A 20,129-nucleotide genomic window follows, 5' to 3' on the forward strand; every position below is an offset into this window, starting at 1 on the left:
CCCTGGGAGATGGGCTGAGGCCCGCCTTTCCTTATGTCCACCTTCGTCCTTTGCCCGGTCTGCCCTGCCCCCAGCTCCTTTCAGGGACTCCCGAGTGCACCCTCCCAGAGCCACCCCACAGGCCAATCTCGTCTGTTTCTTGGGGAGCCAACCTGAGACAACACTCAGCCCCCACCTCAGGAGTGTGACAAACGCTGTCCCTTTACGTGGAGCCTAGGGGCCCCAGGGAAGGTCTTTACCGGAAGAGCACCTGCCTGAGGTAGAAAGAACTCATGAATTGGACGTCAGCCAAGGAGCCCTGCCCCTGCCTCGCCCCACCGGAGGGGGCCCTGGCCTCACGTTTCAGCACTTTGTCATGGCCCCTGTGCCCCTTGAACTCCCTGACCTCCAGGTGTCTCATCTCTAGACTAGTTAGATATTCTCTATGAGCACTCTAGGCTGAGTCCAAAACTTCATCTTAAATCTTCCAAATGAAACCTCTGTTTCTCCTACAAGGTCATATGAAGGTTACTTTTGTTTCGTTTTTGCCCTGAGCTGAGTATCTGATGTTCTCAGGTGTGATGAGGGTCTGGGGTCTTTCTGCCAGGGTCAGCATCAGATGTGGGTAAGGCGTAGCGTGGCTTGAGGAAACCTCTGAGCCAGCGAGTTTTGATCCCCTTTTGGGGTAAAGCTCTTTTTTCAGGGGATGCTGAAGATGTTCACTAGGAAACGCTCTGCTCAACCACATTAGCGGGAAGGGTCTCGGCCTCGAAGACTCAAGCTCTTCTGGGGTAACTTCCCACCGACCTTCCTTCCCCTAGCTTCTTCTTCAAATGGAAACGCAGGCTGGAAGGGTGGGAAAGACGAATCAGCTGAGTGAGAAATTTCAGTCCAAAGCTTTATAGAACTCCACTCATGAGGTCCTCCTCTACTCTAGGAGAGCAGGAAAATAATCAGGAAAAGATAAATAATGTAAATAATAGAGTTGAAAAAATTTATGAGATAAATTTTCCACATTCAGTCTTTCTTGGCCTCACAAGCATGGAGGACAGGACTTCAATGGGATTATTACCATGTGTGCTTGGAGGACCCCTGAAAAGAGCGAGGCTGAGTCAGTGCACAGTGACACACTTGTCACACGGACCTGGGGGGACCCTGTCTTTCCATTTTCATTTTATAGGTTGGGTTCCTTCCCATGTGCCCTCTGGGGAAGGAGAGGAGGAACTCCTGTGATCCCTGAAGACTCACAAGTCACAAGACCACCCTGTATGTTTGAGAGCAGACAGCGTGTCACCAAGGACAATGAACAACACTGTACACATGGAAGATACCGGCGTCACATGCGTCCTCATTATCTCTGACGTGGAAGCAGCCTGGAGGATAGCATGAATCAAGGCAATCAGCTCAAGGTTTTCCTCTCTGGGTACCTTTTTCACTGGGAAAGTAATTTGGGAGGGCTGCAGTGCAAATGAAGTGTTACCAAATGCCGTGTGTGTGTGTGTGTGTGTGTGTGTGTGTGTGTGTGTGTGTTTTCATCAAAATGCCTGCAATTTCCAAGCCAAAAGAAGTGTCTTTGTCCCTTTCCATTGGAAAACCCATCGTAAAGGGGTGGACATCTAAACCCATCTCATCTACAAAGACGTTCTGTCACGAAGGGGGCTTCAAGGGCACATGGGACACATAGAACAGGAGGGGAATGGTGTCCTTGAAGTTTTGCAAGGTAACGGGGACAGAGGAGGCAAAGAGGGTGTGTGTTTTGTCCAAAGACACACACCCTCTCAAGTGAGCCTTGTTTCTGCTCACAAACGAAGGAAGGACATGACCGACGTGAAGTCCTTAGATTTGCCCGTGTCTTACGGTGAATTAAAGATTCTGGAAAAGACAGAGCAAGCGGTCATAACGCAGTGACGTCCTTGCCAGCACGTAACTTAGAAAGCATGTGAGTGATCTCAGGCTTAACGTAAGTGACTATTCATCCTAACCCAAGCTGAACAGTAAAAACTGAAAACACGACCTACAGAACTAAGAGTCCAGCCACCAAACGGTCATTGAAGAGGAACATGACACAGGGACCCATGTACTATGTGGCGTTATCTGAAAATAGGAAGTCACTACCTGCCATACACGAGATGACCTACATTCCGTGCATATATATGCTGCAAGCGTTGGACGGCACATAGTAGTTTCCATCCTAACTAGGCAGAAATTAAACTCCACGAACATGCCCCACCATTACACAGATTAGCCACTCGCCAGCCCCACAGCATCAGATGGGAACAGGCCGAGGTTCTCTTCTGGGGGAGGGGAGCACATGGGGCCTGGGGACACAGACAGCCCATGTGGGGAAGCTGAGAGGGAGAAGGGGCATCCTCACGACTTTTTGGGGATTCTCCAGGCCCAACCACAGCCCTGCGGATGGGAACAATTCTGGTGTCCATCATTCAGCTAGAGAAACAAAGGGTGAAGAGGGTAGGTTACCTGCCCAAGGTCACAAGGACATAGTAGACGAGTCAGAATTTGATTCCAGGAAGTTTTTCTCCAGATCCTAAAATCTTAACCAAATACCAATCTGTTTCTGCATACATAAAAAATATTACAGAGATGCTCACACAAACACACACACACACACCCCTCTGTGACATTTACAAATAGAAAAAGGATTGGTGGCAGCGCGCACAATTCCCAAGGCTTAGCAGCTTCCTTCAGCTCTCCTCCCTGGCTCTCCGAATATTCAAAGGCATCTGAAGTTCCTGAGGGCTGGAGGAGGGATGTAGCCAGGCATGTGTGATGCAGGGGGGAAAACTGGATTTAATCTTTACAACAGATTACCTAGGGAAAAAAAAAATATTGATACTGATGAGTGCCTCTGCAGGTGCTTTGAAATGTGCGTATCTAGAATTCTGATTTGTAGATAGAATTCAGCCTAGAGAAACAATATGTGTGTGTGGTGGGGGGTACCAGGATTCTGTTGTGATCTAGCTGTTGATCATTCCCTCAGAGCCAGGGAGAACCCTGGGCAGGTGTCTTAAAAACCCAGAGACGGAAGTGGAAGCTTACAGATATTGGTCGGCACCACAGAGATCTCAGATAACCTAAAAGCACCAGAAAATTCACACACCAAAAGTTGGCAGAATTAATTTTCATCAAGTTAAGTTATGGAAGAGAAAAAACACAAAATGTGTCCGTGCATATTTGACCAGGAAAAACTGTGTTAATCGAACGTTGCATATTTCCATACGAAATAAAAAGGAAACGATACCCATAAGTCCATTTCAAGAGGATTGAAAACCGAAGTGAGAAAGACAAAAGTGAAAACATAAAATAACAGCTTCACGGCCGCGGAGGGGTACAGGATCCAGGATGGAAACCAGAGGGAAAGAAGTTGATAAATTATATTACATTACAATAGAGACCCTCCGTTAATTAAAACAAATCAGACAAAGTGTAAAGAACATGCCAGAAACGGGGAGAAGGTGCGTGCAGGCCCATAACTGAAGGACCATCCGTGTGCAGAATGCGCCGAGCGGTAAGTCTGCGAGACGGAGGAAAGCCCCGCGGTAGACAAACGAGCAACGGTCGTGGGCGGCACTCGGCACAGACAAACATGGCAGAGGCCGCTTACCCTCCTCACAGGGCATCCAGGAAATGAACGCAGCAACCGCGGTGAGATCGAGCTTCACGATCCGTAGGGAAGCACGTGCAGGTCTGACCGATCCAAACCCTGGCAGGCGTGAGGCCAAACAGGAAATCCTACCACTGCAGGCAGAAGCCTGGGGGGACGCGGTGTTTGGAGTGTAATGTGGCGTTACCTGTTAACATCAATTTTTGAGGTATGATTGACCTACGAGTGTAACACCCACGACAAAGATTCAGCATCTGTGTGTGTTGTGAAAGGATCACCATAGTAAACCCAGTTAACGTTCACCGACATCCAGAGTCACAGTCCTTTCCCTAGTGATGAGAACCTTTAAGATCCACTCTCTTCGCTGTGATATGGTCTTGTCACCTGTAGTCACTATGCGGGACATCTCATCCTCAGAATGTTTTTATCTTACGTTAGTACCTTCTGACCCCCTTTGCCCGAGTCCCCCAGCCCGACTCCCTGCCTAGCAACCATAAACCTGACCTCTGTTGGTATGAGTTTGGCTTTTTCTTGATTCCACCTGGAAGTGAGGTCACATAGTATTTGTCTTTCTTTGACTTGGCATAATTCTTTCCAGGTACATCTCAGAGAGAATGCCCTCTCGTGTGGCTGGATGATACCATTGCAGATACACCACGTCTCCGTTACCCATTCGTCTACCGATGGACACTTGCGTTGTTTTCCTGTCTCAGCTACTGTGAGCAAAGCCGCAGTGAACGCAGGGGTGCACGTATCTGCCCAGGACAGTGATTTTGTTTCCTTCAGAGTTATACCCAGAAGTAGAATCGCTGGTTCAGGTGTGGTTTTATTTTTAATTTTTTGAGGAACCTCCCTACTGTTTTCCACAGTGGCTGCGCCAATTGCATTCCCGCCAACAGTGCATGAGGTTCTCTTTCCTCCGTGTCCCTGCCAACACCTGTTATTTCTTGTCTTCTTGAGGATGGCCATTCTAACAGGTGTGAGGTGACATCTTACCATGGTTTTAATTTGCATTTTCCTAATAGTTAGTGATGTTGAGCATCTTTCCGTGTACCTGTTGGCTATCTGAGTTATCTTCTTAGGAAAAGTCTCAATTCAGGTTCTTTGCCCATTTTGAAATTGGAGTATTTGTGGGGGGTTTTGCTATTGAGTTGTATATGAGCTTCTGATTTATTTTGGATATTAACCCTTATCAGATGTGCAGTTTACAAATACACACTACATACTGCTTACTAGTTTTGAAGATACACCTCTCCATGGGGCGCCTGGGTGGCTCAGTCATTAAGCATCTGCCTTCGGCTCAGGTCATGATCCCAGGGTCCCGGGATTGAGCCCCGACTCCGGCTCCCTGCTGGCTGGGAAGCCTGCTTCTCTCTCTTCACTCCCCCTGCTGGTGTTCCCTCTCTCACTGTGTCTCTCTCTGCCAAATAAATAACTAAAATCTTACAAAAGAAAAAAAAAAAAAAGATACACCTAGCCTATAACACACCACCCCAAAACCAAAAAGATTTTAAAAAAAAATTTTTAAAAAAAAAAAAAAAAAAAAAAAAAAAAAAAAATTAACCAACTCCCAAGTGAACAGATAAATTGTGGTATATTCATAGATTCGTGCACTGGGGTATCACACAACTGAACTGTGGCAACAGTCCTGATAATAACGCAAATCCGTCTTACCGAGCTGCAGAAGAATTGCACAATATGATTCCATTTATTTGACACATAAAAGTGAACGTATCAAATAATAAACTGTTTGTTGATACAAAACTTGAAAGAAAAGAAGAAAGATAAAGACCCACAAAGTTCAGAATCGTAGTTATTTCGGGGGAGCAAGAAGCGGCTGGGACTGGAGAGCAGCCGGGGAGTTTCAGAAATGACAGGAATACTGTATTTTATGAGTTGGGAGACTGGCGCGAAGGAATCCGTTCTGCTGTGTCATACTATTTGCATCTGAAACAGGGGCTGTGTTTATATACGCCGTATTTAATAATTTTGAAGAGTCAAATGTTCTCAATTTTTTTTTAAGTCTTGACAGCTAGGCACAGCACAAAACTCTTCTGCAACTGTTTATAGAGATTTTCATTTTTAAAATTATTTTTTCCAAAGTTCAGGATTTTGTTCCACCTTTTTGTTTCATATGTTCCACTTATTTTCATCCAGTTGTTCCTGTTCTAGGCGTCGATGCGAGAAAAAAAAGTAAAACAATGAATATGAAAAAAATTATTTTACTTTTCCTTTCATTAAGCTCATGCTGTTTTCTTTTTGTTGTTGCTACAAAAGCAATTGAAACCATGACTGAAAATAAGAAAATGTAGCCAAACAAATACAGAAAAAAGCCAACACTCATAATCCACCATCCAGAGAGACGGGATCCCTGACCCTTCTGGGATGAGCCTTTCAGGCCATTTTCCTCACTGGCTACGAGTCAGTGTAGTTAAAGGAAGAGAAGTGTTTGTTGAACATGTTTTATAATCTAACATAATACAATCTAACATAATACAGTCAAACATAATACAATCTAACATAATATAATCTAACATAATCTAATTCGAAATGTAGCCACGTCTGGATTGTCCTCTTTTCTTTCTCCTCTGCATCTTAAGGGACTTGATCCTTTCCCCAGGGCGGGACACACTAGAGTCAGGATGGAGAGTAGTTTGTGCCATTACTGTGGACGCCAGTCGGACGGCAGCGGTTGCCTGGGTCTGTTTTGACTCACTGGGTAGGGATGCAGCTGAGCCTCAGGCTCTGGGCTCTGTCCGTGCCCAGGGCAGGAGAGGCAGGACAAGGGAGCTCAGCCAAGCCTGCAGCCCTCTGTTCACACCAGCGCTCCCTCTGCTGTCTCTGTCTTCCCCCAAGCTCAGTGCTCTAGAAGACTCTCCAGTCACCTCCCCTTGTTTATTTCCTACGTCACAGCCTGTATTGAAAGGAGCCTAGGGGCGCCTGGGTGGCTCAGTGGGTTAAGCCTCTGCCTTCGGCTCGAGTCATGATCTCAGGGCCCTGGGATGGAGCCCCACATCGGGCTCTCTGCTCGGTGGGGAGCCTGCTGTCTCCTCTCTCTCTCTGCCTGCCTCTCTGCCTACCTGTGATCTCTGTCTGTCAAATAAATAAATAAAATCTTGAAAGAAAGAAAGAAAGAAAGAAAGAAAGAAAGAAAGAAAGAAAGAAAGAAAGAAAGGAAGGAAGAAAGAAAGAAAGAAGCCTAGTTTGTCTAATAGCCCAGTGTCTGTAACTTGAGCTCTCTAAGTACCACACTTGCCTTGAGGTGGAAAGACCCACTCTTGAAGCATCATCATGGATGCCTGGAAATCCACAGTGGTCAGAAACACTTTAAATTTTAATAACCTAACTGGCAACACTGTACATTGTATACTAGCAAGAATTCCCCAAAGAGGAGGTAAGAACACTGAAAAGAAAACATCACAGCCTGGATTTGTCGTTTGTACTGATGAGTATAGAAGTTTCTGTTCAAGTCAAGGCCACCCCGGTGATGGGAGGAGCCAACTAGAGAAGGGACTGCGGACAGTATGGACTTGGACCAGGGTTTCACATATTAAATCTCAATGAAACTGGAGCCATCACATCACACCCGTGCATTTTCATAAAATCTCCCCAGTACCATAAACCAGACTGTAACTCATCTCGGTGGAAAAGGTCTTGGCTTGAAGAAGGGTCTACCACCAAAAGAGAGGGTGCTGGTTCCTGGAACACCCTGTCTTTAGAATCCGGTGCACCGCCTCTGCTGTGCACCCACGGTGTCACTGCACTCTGGGGACACCCCCTTTAGCTCGTCATCCAAGACGTCTCACTTGGGACTCAAGGCTGGTGGGCCAGTGCAGGGACAGGAGCAGGGTCCATACAATGTCAACATACCTTCCCATCCTCCAGGCACCAGCACTTGCCTTCGGGCGTATGGCTGAGCCTCTCTGAGTCTTATCAGAAAAGAAAGATGTCGCGTCCACCTTGCAGGAATGTTGTGAAGAGGAACAGGTCAATGTGCCACCGTCACCCGGCCCCCCAGGTTAGCTGAGTGGTTGCTGGCTGGGCCGTGCATGTAAAGCTAGCGAAGAATCACCTAGGATTTAACAAATCAGTTTTGCCACTTATTTTCACTGCAAGTGTTTTATGAATTTCGATGCTGTTAATCCACCACTTCCTTTCCCAGCTTCAGGCACATCTTTAAATTATTGCTTTGCTGGGGGCAGCCATTCCACACTGCGTCATGCCCATGGCCTTCCGGCTTCCGTGAGGGGTGAGCACAACCAGAACAGCAGGTGGTACTTTCAGGGAGACACATGCAGGGCTCCTTGCTGAGGTCAGAACTGGAGCCGGCCACCAGGAAGGCTGGAAGCCTCGGGGATGGACGCAGCCATGAGCGCACCGGCCATATACGTGGACCGGGGGTGACTCATCTCCTGGAAGGGGCTACCCTGGCCTCTGCTGACATAAACAAAGGTCTCATCCTTTAACCTATTCTGTGGTTGTGATCTGGGTTACCTCCCAGACATTTGGTTCCTCTGATATTAAGGCGACTCTAAGACACAGAAAATCTGAAATTGCAATAAAGACCTCAGGCCTCTCTTTCACGTTAGAGGAAGATGAATCCTTGAACTGCAGGGTATAGCAAGGTCATAATTCCCCCCAAATCTTCGGTAACCCCCTAAGTCCTGTAATTGTGTAATCTCTGAGCTCTGGCACTGCTTAACGGCCGATGTGCCCACATTTTAGGTTCTTCACTACGCATCCTACTTCCTGCTTTATAAAGTCCTTCTACCCACATGTTTTATGTAATTTTGAAAACCAAATGAAATAAGTAATATTTCCCAAAACTTCATCAGTAAGAAACCAAAGGCTCTAATTCCAAGGTGAATTCTTTTCCCTCCAGACTGTGCGCCACCCCATGCCTTAGTCATTCAGCCCCTGCCCTGCCAGGCTGGGCACCAAACCACCAAGTTTGGAAAGCTCACCCCACAGGCGCACACACGATGCCACAGCCCACAGCACACCCACGGTAGGAAGGATGAGCACAGTGAGGGTGAACTACTGATTGTCAAGGCAACACAGCGAGAGCAGAGCCTCAGTGCGGGGGTTCAAACCCCGTTCCTGCATTTCACTGACTCAGCACAGTGACCACAAGCAAGGCACATGTCCCAGGTTTTAATTTCCTTATCTGTAAAGTGGAGAGAATGGTGGAACTCGAGGGTCGTGTAAATCAATGCGTATAAGTCACTTGGATGGACGCTCGTCGTAGAGCTCAAACCCTGTTCTCTCACATCACTAAGAGGTAGTAGTGCATGCCCGAGGGGAGAGCCTTCGTTTTTCTTATCTTGTAGACCTTCAGACAACTCATGAACGTGCATTTTAAAGAATGTGCCATACAGTTCAGAGCAGAGGCCGAAGCAGCATTTCTGTCAGGAACTCCCTTACCTGGAGCCTCGCATGTCTGCGCGCCTTCTGCACACACGGTAGAAACTTCAGTCTCTTGAGCTCCTCAGCACAGACCCCCAAGCCCTGTGAAACAGAATTTCTTCACAGTTAGCCTCCATCTCAGCACTGTAGGGATCAGCCCGTAAGAGTCACACCGTCTACAGTTTTCCCAGGCACCTGTGCTGGGAACTGGGACAGAAGAAGGGCCACAGTCCCTTGCCTCACAGAGCCCGTGTGCCCTCCAACAGGCATGCCCCCACCACACGTGGCTCTTTAAATTTAAAACTGAGTAAAACCAAATAAAAGCAAATATTCTATCGGTTACATTGGCCACACTGCAGGTGCTGGACAGATCTCTCCTCTCATCTGCCCTGTTGGCTGCAGAGGGGACAAGAACTTCCTCCCCGAGTGCCAGGTCAGAAGCAGGGAAGGGAATTCTAGGGGGAGCAAGTTTCCTCTCTTCAATTTCTTACCAATCCTCTCCCTCTCCCAAGTTCACCCACACCAACTCAAGGGGGATGTGCAGGGCTTTCGGCGGAAATCAAAGGAATGATTCCAGAGCCTCATTAAGCAAAGGCTCTGGCATGCAGTCTAATCTGGCTATTATCTCCACCCCAGATGGCTAAGAGATAATCCGATCTCCCTGGAATTCTCTTGTATGTTAAGCAGAGCTGGTAAGGAAACCCCACATAGTTTTTTATTAGTTTTATGACATTGTTTACATTTCTCCAAGCATGATGTGGGATCTGTGTAACTCAGGACATTTGACGTTAATGCTAAAGATGAAGACAGGAATTATGGGCTGAATGTCTGAAGATCTGGAAAGCTCAGGAGAAGAAGATCATAAGAACACTCAGGAATGGGGCAAATGGGGCCAAGCCAAAATGGCAGGGGGCCGCTCCCAGAAACCAGAGTGGTCTGGCACCATGGGCATGGACACAGGCTTCAGAGCCCCCTGCACAGCAGCCAGCAGCCACAGGGGGCTCTGGGCACTCAGAACATACCAGAGAGGGACTGAATTTTACACTGTATTTAATTTTAATTTAAAAACTCATACTTGGGGGTGCCTGGGTGGCTCAGTTGTTGAGCATCTGCCTTCGGCTCAGATCATGATCCCAGGGTTCTGGGATCGAGTCCTGCATCGGGCTCCCTGCTGGGTGGGAATCCTGCTTCTCCTCTCCCACTCCCCTGCTGTGTTCCTCCTCTCACCGTCTCTCTCTGTCAAATAAATAAAATCTTAAAAAAAAAAAAACTCATACAATTCAGTTACTGCATAACTTTAGACATGATTGAAATAATTTGAATATGGAAATGTGCTTTTTCAACTATATGCATTTAATGAAATCTCAATATAGATTAAGAATTTCTGATTAAAATTCAGAATCCAAATTGAGAAGTGCTCAAAAAATAAAATGCACACTGCACTTAGAAGACTTACTATCAAACTGTGAACTATTATATTAATAATTTTTATAAGGTTGCATATTGAAGAATTCAAGTTTTGATATATTGGGTTAAAATTGAACACATCGTTAAAATTCACTTTGTTTGTTTCTTTTTACATTTGTTTCTTGTTGAACTGTAGCTGATGCCCAATGTTACATTCGTCTCGGGTTTACAACATAGTCATTGCACACCTCTGTACCTCTGTACCTTCTGCTCTTCTCACCACGAATGTAGCTGCCATCTGTCCCAAGACGATGGCATTACAGTACCATTGACTATGTTCCCTATGCTGTGCCTTTCATCCCTGGGAATTACTCATTCCATAACTAGAAGCCTGTACCTCCCACTCCCCTTCACCTATTTTGTCCCTCTTCCCACTCCCCCACCCCTGGGGTAACCACCAGTTTGCCCTTTGTATTGACAGGTTTGTTTCTGCCTTTGTTTTTGCTTTTTAGGTTCCACATATAAGTGAAATCATATTTGTCTTTTGTATTTGTCATATCATATTTGTCTTTCTCCATCTGACTTACTTCACATAGCATAATACCCTCTAGTTTACATGGATGTTTCTTTTCACTTTTTTTAAGAGATTTAATTTATTTATTTGACACAGAGAGAGATCACAAGTAGATAGAGCAGCAGGCAGAGAGAGAGGGGGAAGCAGGGTCCCTGTTGAGCAGAGAGCCCGATTTGGGACTTGATCCCAGGACCCTGAGATAAGGACCTGAGCAGAAAGCAGACGCTTAACCCACTGAGCCACCCAGGCACCCCATTTTTTCACTTTTTAATGTAACTATTGGAAGATTAAAAACCACATGGGGCTTATATTTCTATTGGACAGCACTTTTCTGGAGCACTTTTCTGGGCCACGTGGGTTCAAATTCCCTTTCTTCCAATCTCTAACTGTGAGATGGGCTTAAATGTGCTTTTAGGACCTTTGCAGAAATGGGCAAATAATAATGTCTACTATGTAGAGCTGATGTGAGATGTAAGTGAATTACCACATGCACTTCGAATAGTTCACGACACGCAGTGTGCTTAGTACAGGGTAACGATTATCACTATTGTTATGTGTACTGTCTTGGTTGTAAGAGTAGAGGGACACTGGGAGGGGACTGTGAAATATCCTAAGAAAGAGATTTTTTTTCTGTTTCTTATGAAAGCCTTTCATGAAGTGTCCATTTGGATCTGGATGGAAAATGTCCCTGGCCTTGCTCCTTTAGTGTCCATTCAGCTGTGTCTTAGGACAGGGATGGCATCCTGTGCTGTCATGTGCTGTGGGTCACGGCATTCGGTCTCCTGCGTGCTTTCCCCAAAGACCCCAGAAGTCATGACTAATGAAAGGGTGTCCTGATGTAATTAGAAAGGGACATCAGACATAGTGAGGCACTAAACCAGACATGGGAAGTCACTTTGCCACTTAAACACTCTGCTTAAACATAACTAGCCATATATCTTGCAGGAAGTCATTATTCTCTCTGGGTTATGGTTCCTCATAAACTGAAGAGGGATAATACAACGTGCTATTATAAGGATTAAATAAGATAGTGGGATTGGAGAGCTCCATAAACCACATAGCATGATGCCAACATTGATAGTTTTTTAGTTTTAGAACTATTTCTGCTGGTTTAGCCTGTATTTTAGATAAAATAGAGATGCTTCTGTGGGATTATTTCTAGGGATCCTAAACACTTGCCTCTTTTCCAGGTTTCCCTTAAACTGGTCTGTGACAAAATGGTCAAGTCCAGTGCTGTAAAATGTTCCAGTACTCCTCTGGGAAATAAAAATGAAAAAAGATATGCAGTTGAGGGAAACACTAGGAAGTCATCACCAGCTAGTAACCCCTCCGATCTTTGCCGCTAGACAGTCACCTGGCAAGTCTTTGGGGAAAACAGAACTTGAGTTTTCATTCATTCTTTCGCGCATTCATTCAACAAATGTGTACCGATGTTTACGGTGGGAGGCATTCGGGGGCTTTTCTGATACACGAGGGAACAGAAACAAGGCCTATGGTCACCCTATGTCTCACTGAGAAGGTAAAATTTAGCAAAGACTTGGAGGAATTGATTATGCAGATAAGCCATGGAAGAGTGTTCCAGAAATAGAAAGAGCTCGTGCGAAGGCTCTGGGGGCAGGAGCACAGCCGTGAACTCAGGGAACAGTGTGGGGCTGCGGACCGCTGCGGCAAGTGAGAAGGGGAACAACAGGACAGAGAAATACAACGGAGGGGGTGGGGCAGGGGTGGAGGGCCTTAGAGGAGGAAGAGACATTCGCATTGTCCAAACTGGACCCACTTCAGAGTAAAAATGGGGCATTAATAATTCCTCTGGGACAACAGCTACAAACCAGGCAAACCGGGACGATGGGTGACCCTACGGAACAGGCTTCCAGCTTTTACTTTAAAGCAAATGGGAAGTCGCATGCAGAGCAACGTCTCCCTGTTCTCAGAAACCATTCCAGTGTCAGAAGGGTCCTTGGGAAGGTTACGTGCAGACCTTGTGCCAAGTTCCTGGAGGCGTGGGCGGGAAAGACTCTGGCTCCATAGAGTGGGAGCCCACAGGACCACCTACGTCCCAGAAGAGAATCCTCTTCTATCCTTTGGACAAGGAGCAGGATGGGTTGGACATGGGCGGACACAGGGAGGCGTGGCCGATAGCTCGCTCAGTGAGCTCCACGCTGCTGCCCTTTGCTCTGCTCAAACAGCTTCCTTAATGCGACAAATATTGTCTTTTTCATTATTGATTTATTTTGCTATGCACTCACCAATGGCAATATAGTTCAGAATATATTTTAGTGGGAGAAAAAAAATGCATCAGGTGCTAAGAAGATCAATGAAAAGAATAAATGAAATAAAATGACTGAACTCATAAATTAAACTCGGGTCATTGGAGCCGCCGTTCCTCTCAGTTCTCCATCCACTTACCTCAAAGAGATCTCCAAATAGTCAGACAACTGCTGGAGAGCCCCACGGCCGAGGAGGAAGGGAAGTCTATCACAGAAGCTGTGAAGAAGGGAGAATTTCCAGACCCCGCGGTGGGTGTCATCCTGGGGTGGCCATGACCTTGCTGAGTCATGGGACACAGCTGTGCAGTGACCGGCCCACAGAACAGAGGCCTCGGCGGTGACAGGACAAGACAGCTCTCCCTTCAGTCTCTTCCTGATGTCTGAGCAGGTGGCTGAGACCAAGCCCGTGGCCCTTCCTCCACAGGAAGGAGGCCTTCTCCAATGAAGGCTTTGGGAACAAGAGTCTGAGCTGCCAGAAACATTCAGGCACCATTTATTCACAAAACGCCCCAACACTACAATCCTCCGGACCCTTCCATTGTGCCCTCGGTACCAGGGTCTACGGGCCTCAAAGTATCATTAAAACAAAAACAAAAACAAAAACAAAAACAAAAACCAACTATGCAGAGCTCCGGACACAGCTGTCCCCACTTTCCAGTGAAAGAGAAAGACACCAGCGCACAACCCTTACACCACCAGCAGCCCTTTGCCAGGGTGTGGGAGCCTCCCTGAAACACTCGCTGACAGCAGTCCGAAGCCCCAGTGGACCCCACCCACCCCCGTCACCTACAAGCAAAACGTGTGGAAGACATTTTGTCCCTCCCCCAATTCCTGCCCCGTCAGGTTCCAGAAGTGGGGTCTGCACCACATGGAACACTGAAGTCAGACCCTTCACTGAACGTGGGTCGATATTTAAGTGGCCAAGATGTCATCCATTTTCATCCTCCTCCTTTCCCTGTACGCTCCGGACTTACCGTGTCTGGAAGGCAAGGCGAGACCGTGGGGCAAGGGTGAGGGCACCGGGCCCTGGCAGCTCCCATCCCGTGTGTGGGGATCACACACATTCACTCTACTGCACGCAGGTGGGGGGAGCCCCTCAGCCTCCAGCCACAACCCTCACTGGGCGTTTTCCTGGGATCCAGCGTTCAGTGTCTGTAATAGACACATCTGAAACCAGTGCAATGTTATATGTCAGTCCCAGCTCAGTCTTAAAAATTACAAAACAAGGCAGGGGCGCCTGGGTGGCTCAGTGGGTTAAGCATCTACCTTTGTCTTGGGTCATGATCACAGGGTCCTGGGATTGAGCCCCACATCAGGCTCTCTGCTCAGCAGAGAGTCTGCTTCTCCCTCTCTCTGTCTCTCTGTCTCTCTGTCTTTCTCTGTCCCTCTCATATAAATAAATAAAATCTTAAAAAAAAAATAAAGTCAGTAGGACAAGACTCAGAAGAATGTGTCCCGGATGACACTGGCTCAGAACGTGTCACATTTTGGAACTAGACAGAGGTGACAGCTGTACATTATGGATGTACAACGTGCTGTAGAGTTACTCACTTTAAAATGCTTAATTTTATAGTCTGTGAATTTCACCCCGATTTACAAACAAGAAAGAACTTGTTGCTGGATATTCAGACCAAAAGGCTGCATCAGCAAACAACTTGCTTGGACTTTAAGAAAAGGGCATGTCGCCACAGACACAGCAAACGGGGTTCAAGGGAAATGTATGAATATTGGTCCTAGGAAAGGATTTTAATAAAAAGAAGGATGTGAACCTAGACTGGAGAGTATAATGTGAAAACAAATAGTAACACCAAGTCCAGACATGTCAGTCGCTCCCCTACACATAAAGTGAACTCGCCAGCTGACAGAGGACGTCAGAGTGGATTGCGACGTAATGCAGCTCTGAGGCTGTTTGTAAAAACACACACTCGGTGCACGAAAGCACCGAGCCATCGGGAGGCACAGATAGGGAGGAGACACTTGAGCCCAGTATCACGCGGAGGCGGCCGGCCTGGCCAGGCCAGCGTCCGCCGCAGAAGACGCTAAGGCAAACGGCGCCATTAAAGAGAGTTTCTGCGGATGATTCAAGTTACCAAACCGATGCAACCCTTCTCAGCCGGGACGCGCGTTATGAAGTAGACTCTGGGTCCACGCAGCAAGTGATAAATCGCCGTGAAAGTGGGAGCCCACAGCACGCTGCTCGCCGTAAATCAGACCCCAAGCAGCCACCAACATGCCACCAACAGAGGAGAGTCGAACGACACAATTAAAACTTCCATCCGACGGCACATTTAGAAATATTTATTTTATTTTCCATAAGGCTTTAAAGATGTCTCAGCAAATTTTAAAGGAAAGTAATCACATGACATGAATTTGTTCCCCAAAGTCTGGGAATGCAGCTGTGACTGTGTGAAAAAGGGGGTCCAATCTCAAATGGACTGAAGTAAAATTTCTGCCATCAAACAAACTACAAAAAATGGAAATGAAAATGTGGAATAGAAAGCTTTTAAAAAGACATACTTCTCCGGGCTCCTGGCTCAGCAAGGAGCCTGCTTGTCCCGGGCCCCTCCCCTCCTGTTTGCGTTCTCTCTCTCTCTCTCTCTCTCTCTCAAATAAATAAAACCTTCAAAACAATATAAAAAATCAAAAGGACATTCTTCTTGCCTATCTGAGTTTGTGGAGTGAGAGTTCATCTGCGAGGCACTTTTTTCTTAATTGCAGGAATACTGTAGAACGCAGTTTTGTGCTCTGATGTCAACCTCATAATAATTTTGTCACGCCGTTGTTCTTGTCTTTTCCCTGGGAACTGCTCCCGGCTCTTACGCTTCTCCCTCCTTCAGCCAGAAATCAAAAGCCTCTGAATACAAACTCGTGTCAATAAGGCACCTGCTGACCAGCACCCCCAGACAAATCAGAATTCCTTTTAGACTCCGTCTGGGTCAACCTCCTGCGCAACATATCCTAACTCCCACCTCAGCCAAATGCATTTCCTGTTAAGGTCTCCATTGTGGTAAAATAAAAGGTGACATCTACCCCCTCCCCGTCCCCTGAAGGTTTAAATTCAGACAACCCACAGCCTTTCCTTTTCTGGAATAGAGTCAGTAGCTGCTCTTCCTCCCACGGCAGAAACCCGTAACTAATGTTCTGATCAGCGACTGGCTCCCCAGAGCTTCTTCCAGAAAACCCCACACGGGCCTTACCTGGCTTGGCCCTGGCTCCTCCGCAGACTAGTCCTTGAGCCAAAGGCTTCAGGGGGACTGTTTGTCCTGGTGGCAAGACATGTTCGACAAAGCTTTGCGTTTACTAGCAATGGGACGTGATAAAAAGAAGGTTTTGAAAGACAAGGACAAGGCACTGCCTGCCTGCTTCTACTTGCAAACTGGACCGGCTCCTGTAGGGTCACTGGGTGCTGAGCCCCAGAAGAAAGGGTCTGCTTACCGCAGGGCTGTAGGGCCCTCCCTTCAAGTTCTTAGCCTTCTGTTCCCTTCTTCACTCGAGCCAGAACTGCTTTTCTCCTATTCCCTTGAGACCTCAGCCAAAGACGTTTCAGGTGCAGGGAAAGGGAAGCAAAGAGCTCTTGCTTCATCTCCTCTCCCCGTTTTCAAGGGAGTTCGTGCTTAGGGTTAGTGGTTTTCAAAGTGTGGTCCCTGGGCCAGCGATGTCAGCGTCGCCCGGAAACAGTAGAAGCGCAACACCCAGATCTAACAAATCTGAAGTTCTTGGTCTCCAGCAAGCTGTGGCCATGGGAAAAGTTTGAAAGCCACCGCTCAGAACATGCCTCTTTGGTTAGGTTTATTCCTAGGTGCCTTATGGTTTGGGTGCAATTGTAAATGGGATCGACGCCTTAATTTCTCTTTCTTCTGTCTTGCTGTTGGTGTATAGAAATGCAACTGCTCTCTGAGCATTGATTTTATATCCTGACACTTCACTGAACTCCTGCATGAGTTCTAGCAGTTTTGGAGAGGAGTCTTTTGAGTTTCCCACATAAAGATCATATCATCTGCAAAGAGTGAGAGTTTGACTTCTTCCTTGTCGATTTCGATGCTTTTATCTTTTTTTTTTTTTTTTTTTTTTTTTTTGTTTTTGTCTGATCGCTGAGGTGAGGACTTGTAGTACTGTGTAGAATAGCCGTGGTGATAGTGGACAGCCCTTGTAGCTCTTATATTTCTGCTGGACATCAGCCTGGTCAGCTACTGACTTGAATTTACTATTTCTAATACGGTCCGTCTGATCATCTTGTACCTTGTGTTTGAGCTGACACCATGCTGGACATTACCATATGCAGAACCCACCTCTGGTGTGGGGTGCTTCCAGGAGAATCTAGGCATGGCTTTATGTGCCCCTGCCTTGGGGCTGGGAGAGTATCTCGATTTCCTAGTGGACCTGCCCACACCAGCTCAAAGACCTCGGCGTTGGACTGGCGTGGTGACTAGTGTTACCGGCCGCCTCACTGCCCTGTTTCTCTGGTGGGGTTTGCCAGCTCACTCGCTGCTCTGCCTGGCTACGAGGGTAACCATGACCGCAGCCTGGACCTCACTCGAAACTCCAAGAATGTACCAGCACAGAGAGATCCAAACAGGATCGTCTAAGGCACACAAAGCCGTACTGAGATTGAAAATTCTTGTCTACACATCCCAGAACAGGGATAACCCCGTTCTTCTGGTTGCAAGACTGAAACCCCAAGTGTCGTGACAGGCGCAGTCCCATCTGAGAGCAGCTCTGCATCCTGTTCTGAGACCCTCCCCCGGCCTGGCTGCACACTTAGTTGTCACCCAGAATCAGGGAGGATGAGTGGGGAGGCTGCCCATGGCGGCAGGCGGGGCTGTGAGAATGGCAATTTAGAAGACAGCACCTGAAGGTCAGGTGTGCTCATTGCTCTGGAACGTAACTGCTTCCTTTCACTGCACAAAGCAAACTTCGGCATCTTCTCTCTCCGCCCCTTCTCCCCGCCTCCCCCATACATAAGGATCTATAATATAGATTAACCCTTCACATGGATAAGGTCGTATACAACACATGCTAGAGTTTATATGGATTATGTGCAATCACATGACACATGATTTTGAGCTTGTATTGATGTTGTTCACTCAGATTTTATATTATAGCCCCCCCCATTAAACTTCTTTGCTTCTGTATTTTCTCTTTTCTCATATAATGAAAACCTTGAGCAATGCGCCTGATGGTCTGCAGACCTGTCTCTTGCTTCAACAGTGTTTGGATGGAACAGACCCAAGGATGCCCCTTACCAGCCTCTGACCATCTCTGACCTTTCTGCCAGTCCTAACCTTCAGAGCCCTCTCCTTGGCCACCGTCTGTCTCCAGGGCCAGCCAACACCCTCTTTTGAGCTTCCCTCCTTATTAACGATCAACCGTGAGCTCCCAGATGCGACGGAATTATTCCACCGACGTTGAGGCTTCTGTCCACTCCTGACCGACCTCCATCTGTGGGCCTCCTACACCTGCCTCTCTCTGAGCTTCTGTTTCCACCAGGAGGGTGTGGTTCTGGAGGGTGTTGGCCATTTCTGCAAGCCCACTGAGAAGGGTGAGGGTGCTGAGTGTCTCTCAAAGACGCAAAGCCCTCGCCGCGGCCACACCCCCTTGGCATGCTTGCACGCAAGCCACCCTAAGAGGAGTGGGGTAAATCCTGGGACGGCACAGAAACTGCCCTGATCTAGAGGATGAGCCTGACCAGACCGGTATGGATCCGTATGGCCCGGGTTCTGCCCACGCACACCCTATCTCTGTGCCTTCTCTAGCCACTTCCTAGACGAGAAGTGAAATTCACCAAGATGGCGCGCGACGTCCTGACTGGCCTCTGCCGCCTGCCTGGCCCCTAGGCGGAGCTGGGCAAGCATCTCTGCAGAAGGCTCACCCCCAAGGGTGACTCGGAGCCTCTGGAGCCCAGCAGCCTCTGAGGGTAATGGCCAGCAGGGTGGGGCCAGGATTCCAGGGAAGACAGGGAGAATCCATGGAGAGAAGGGGCAGAGCTGCACGCAAGAGAAAAGCCTTGCACCTGACTGGGCTGCTGAAAGGGAAAGCCTAGTTACGCCTGGCATGACGCACAGACTGGTCAAGTCACCATGTCGTATACCCAAAGCTGACGTAACACACCGTGTCAGCTGTGTTCACATGGAGGCAAGTGTCCGAGGGCACGATCAGCTGTGTTCCTTCCAACAAAAGCCCCAAAAGGAGGAAATGCATTTAACCCACAACAGAAAAACAATAGCGATGGCCGATTGTGATTGAGCCGTTACCGTTATAACGATTCACATCTATTAGCTCGTTTAATCCCTCTGGCAACTCTCTGTGGTAGGTCATATGATTATCCCCATGACTGATGGGGAAACTGAGGTAATTTGCCCCAAGTCCCAGAGACAGTAAGTGGCAGCATCAGGATTCCAACCAGAGTCCCGTCAGAATCCAGCTCGTCACGCTCTGTCCCCAGGAACCACGGGTTTGGCGACGGAAAAGTTAAAGGCTGATTCAAGATGGATGGGACTCTCTAGCTCCTCTAGGAATGAGCGGTAGGAGCTGTGGAGGGAGCCCTCACACCCCATTCCCCGTTCCAGTTAAGCTGCTTCATCACTCACGGGACTGGGGAGGGATTTCCTTGCTTAGAAACCAGGCTTACCAAACTCGGCTACTCAAGTGACAGACGCCCTGAGTACAAACTACTTGATACTGTGAGTGTACCCGTGAGCATAAGCCCCTAAGTGGGAAAATTATGAGATCTCAGGGACAAGTCTGGTGTGCTTCTGTAAGAGCCCATTTTTGTTTGGTTTTCTTTCCTAGATTTTTATGTATTAGCAGAGCATGGGTGACTTCAGCTTCCGGTTTCTCTTCTATCCAAGTATTTAAACCTGGGCTATGGGCACCC

The 20,129-nt window shown here is 47.6% G+C and overlaps 1 long non-coding RNA gene across 5 annotated transcripts in view; it reads right to left on the minus strand.

Moving 5' to 3' along the window:
• Window positions 1–1,513: 1,513 nt before the first annotated feature.
• LOC111139025 overlaps window positions 1,514–20,129 on the minus strand; it is a 77,341-nt gene continuing 58,725 nt past the window's right edge. For 3 of the 5 annotated variants that reach the window (XR_002640074.1, XR_002640073.1, XR_002640071.1), the window contains 6 exons: window positions 14,230–14,422; window positions 13,395–13,724; window positions 9,026–9,109; window positions 7,472–7,673; window positions 3,602–3,788; window positions 1,514–2,808 (listed from right to left, as the gene is read on the minus strand). This is a non-coding gene — a long non-coding RNA (uncharacterized LOC111139025). Of the gene's footprint in view, window positions 2,809–3,601; window positions 3,789–5,178; window positions 5,770–7,471; window positions 7,674–9,025; window positions 9,110–13,394; window positions 13,725–14,229; window positions 14,423–20,129 lie in introns of those variants that run through there. The other 2 variants (XR_002640075.1, XR_002640072.1) reach the window with 2 other exon arrangements.

The sequence above is a fragment of the Enhydra lutris genome, unplaced genomic scaffold, assembly GCF_002288905.1.
Source record: "Enhydra lutris kenyoni isolate GAN:26980312 unplaced genomic scaffold, ASM228890v2 scaffoldscaffold94, whole genome shotgun sequence".
In the NCBI taxonomy this organism is placed as follows: Eukaryota; Metazoa; Chordata; class Mammalia; order Carnivora; family Mustelidae; genus Enhydra; species Enhydra lutris.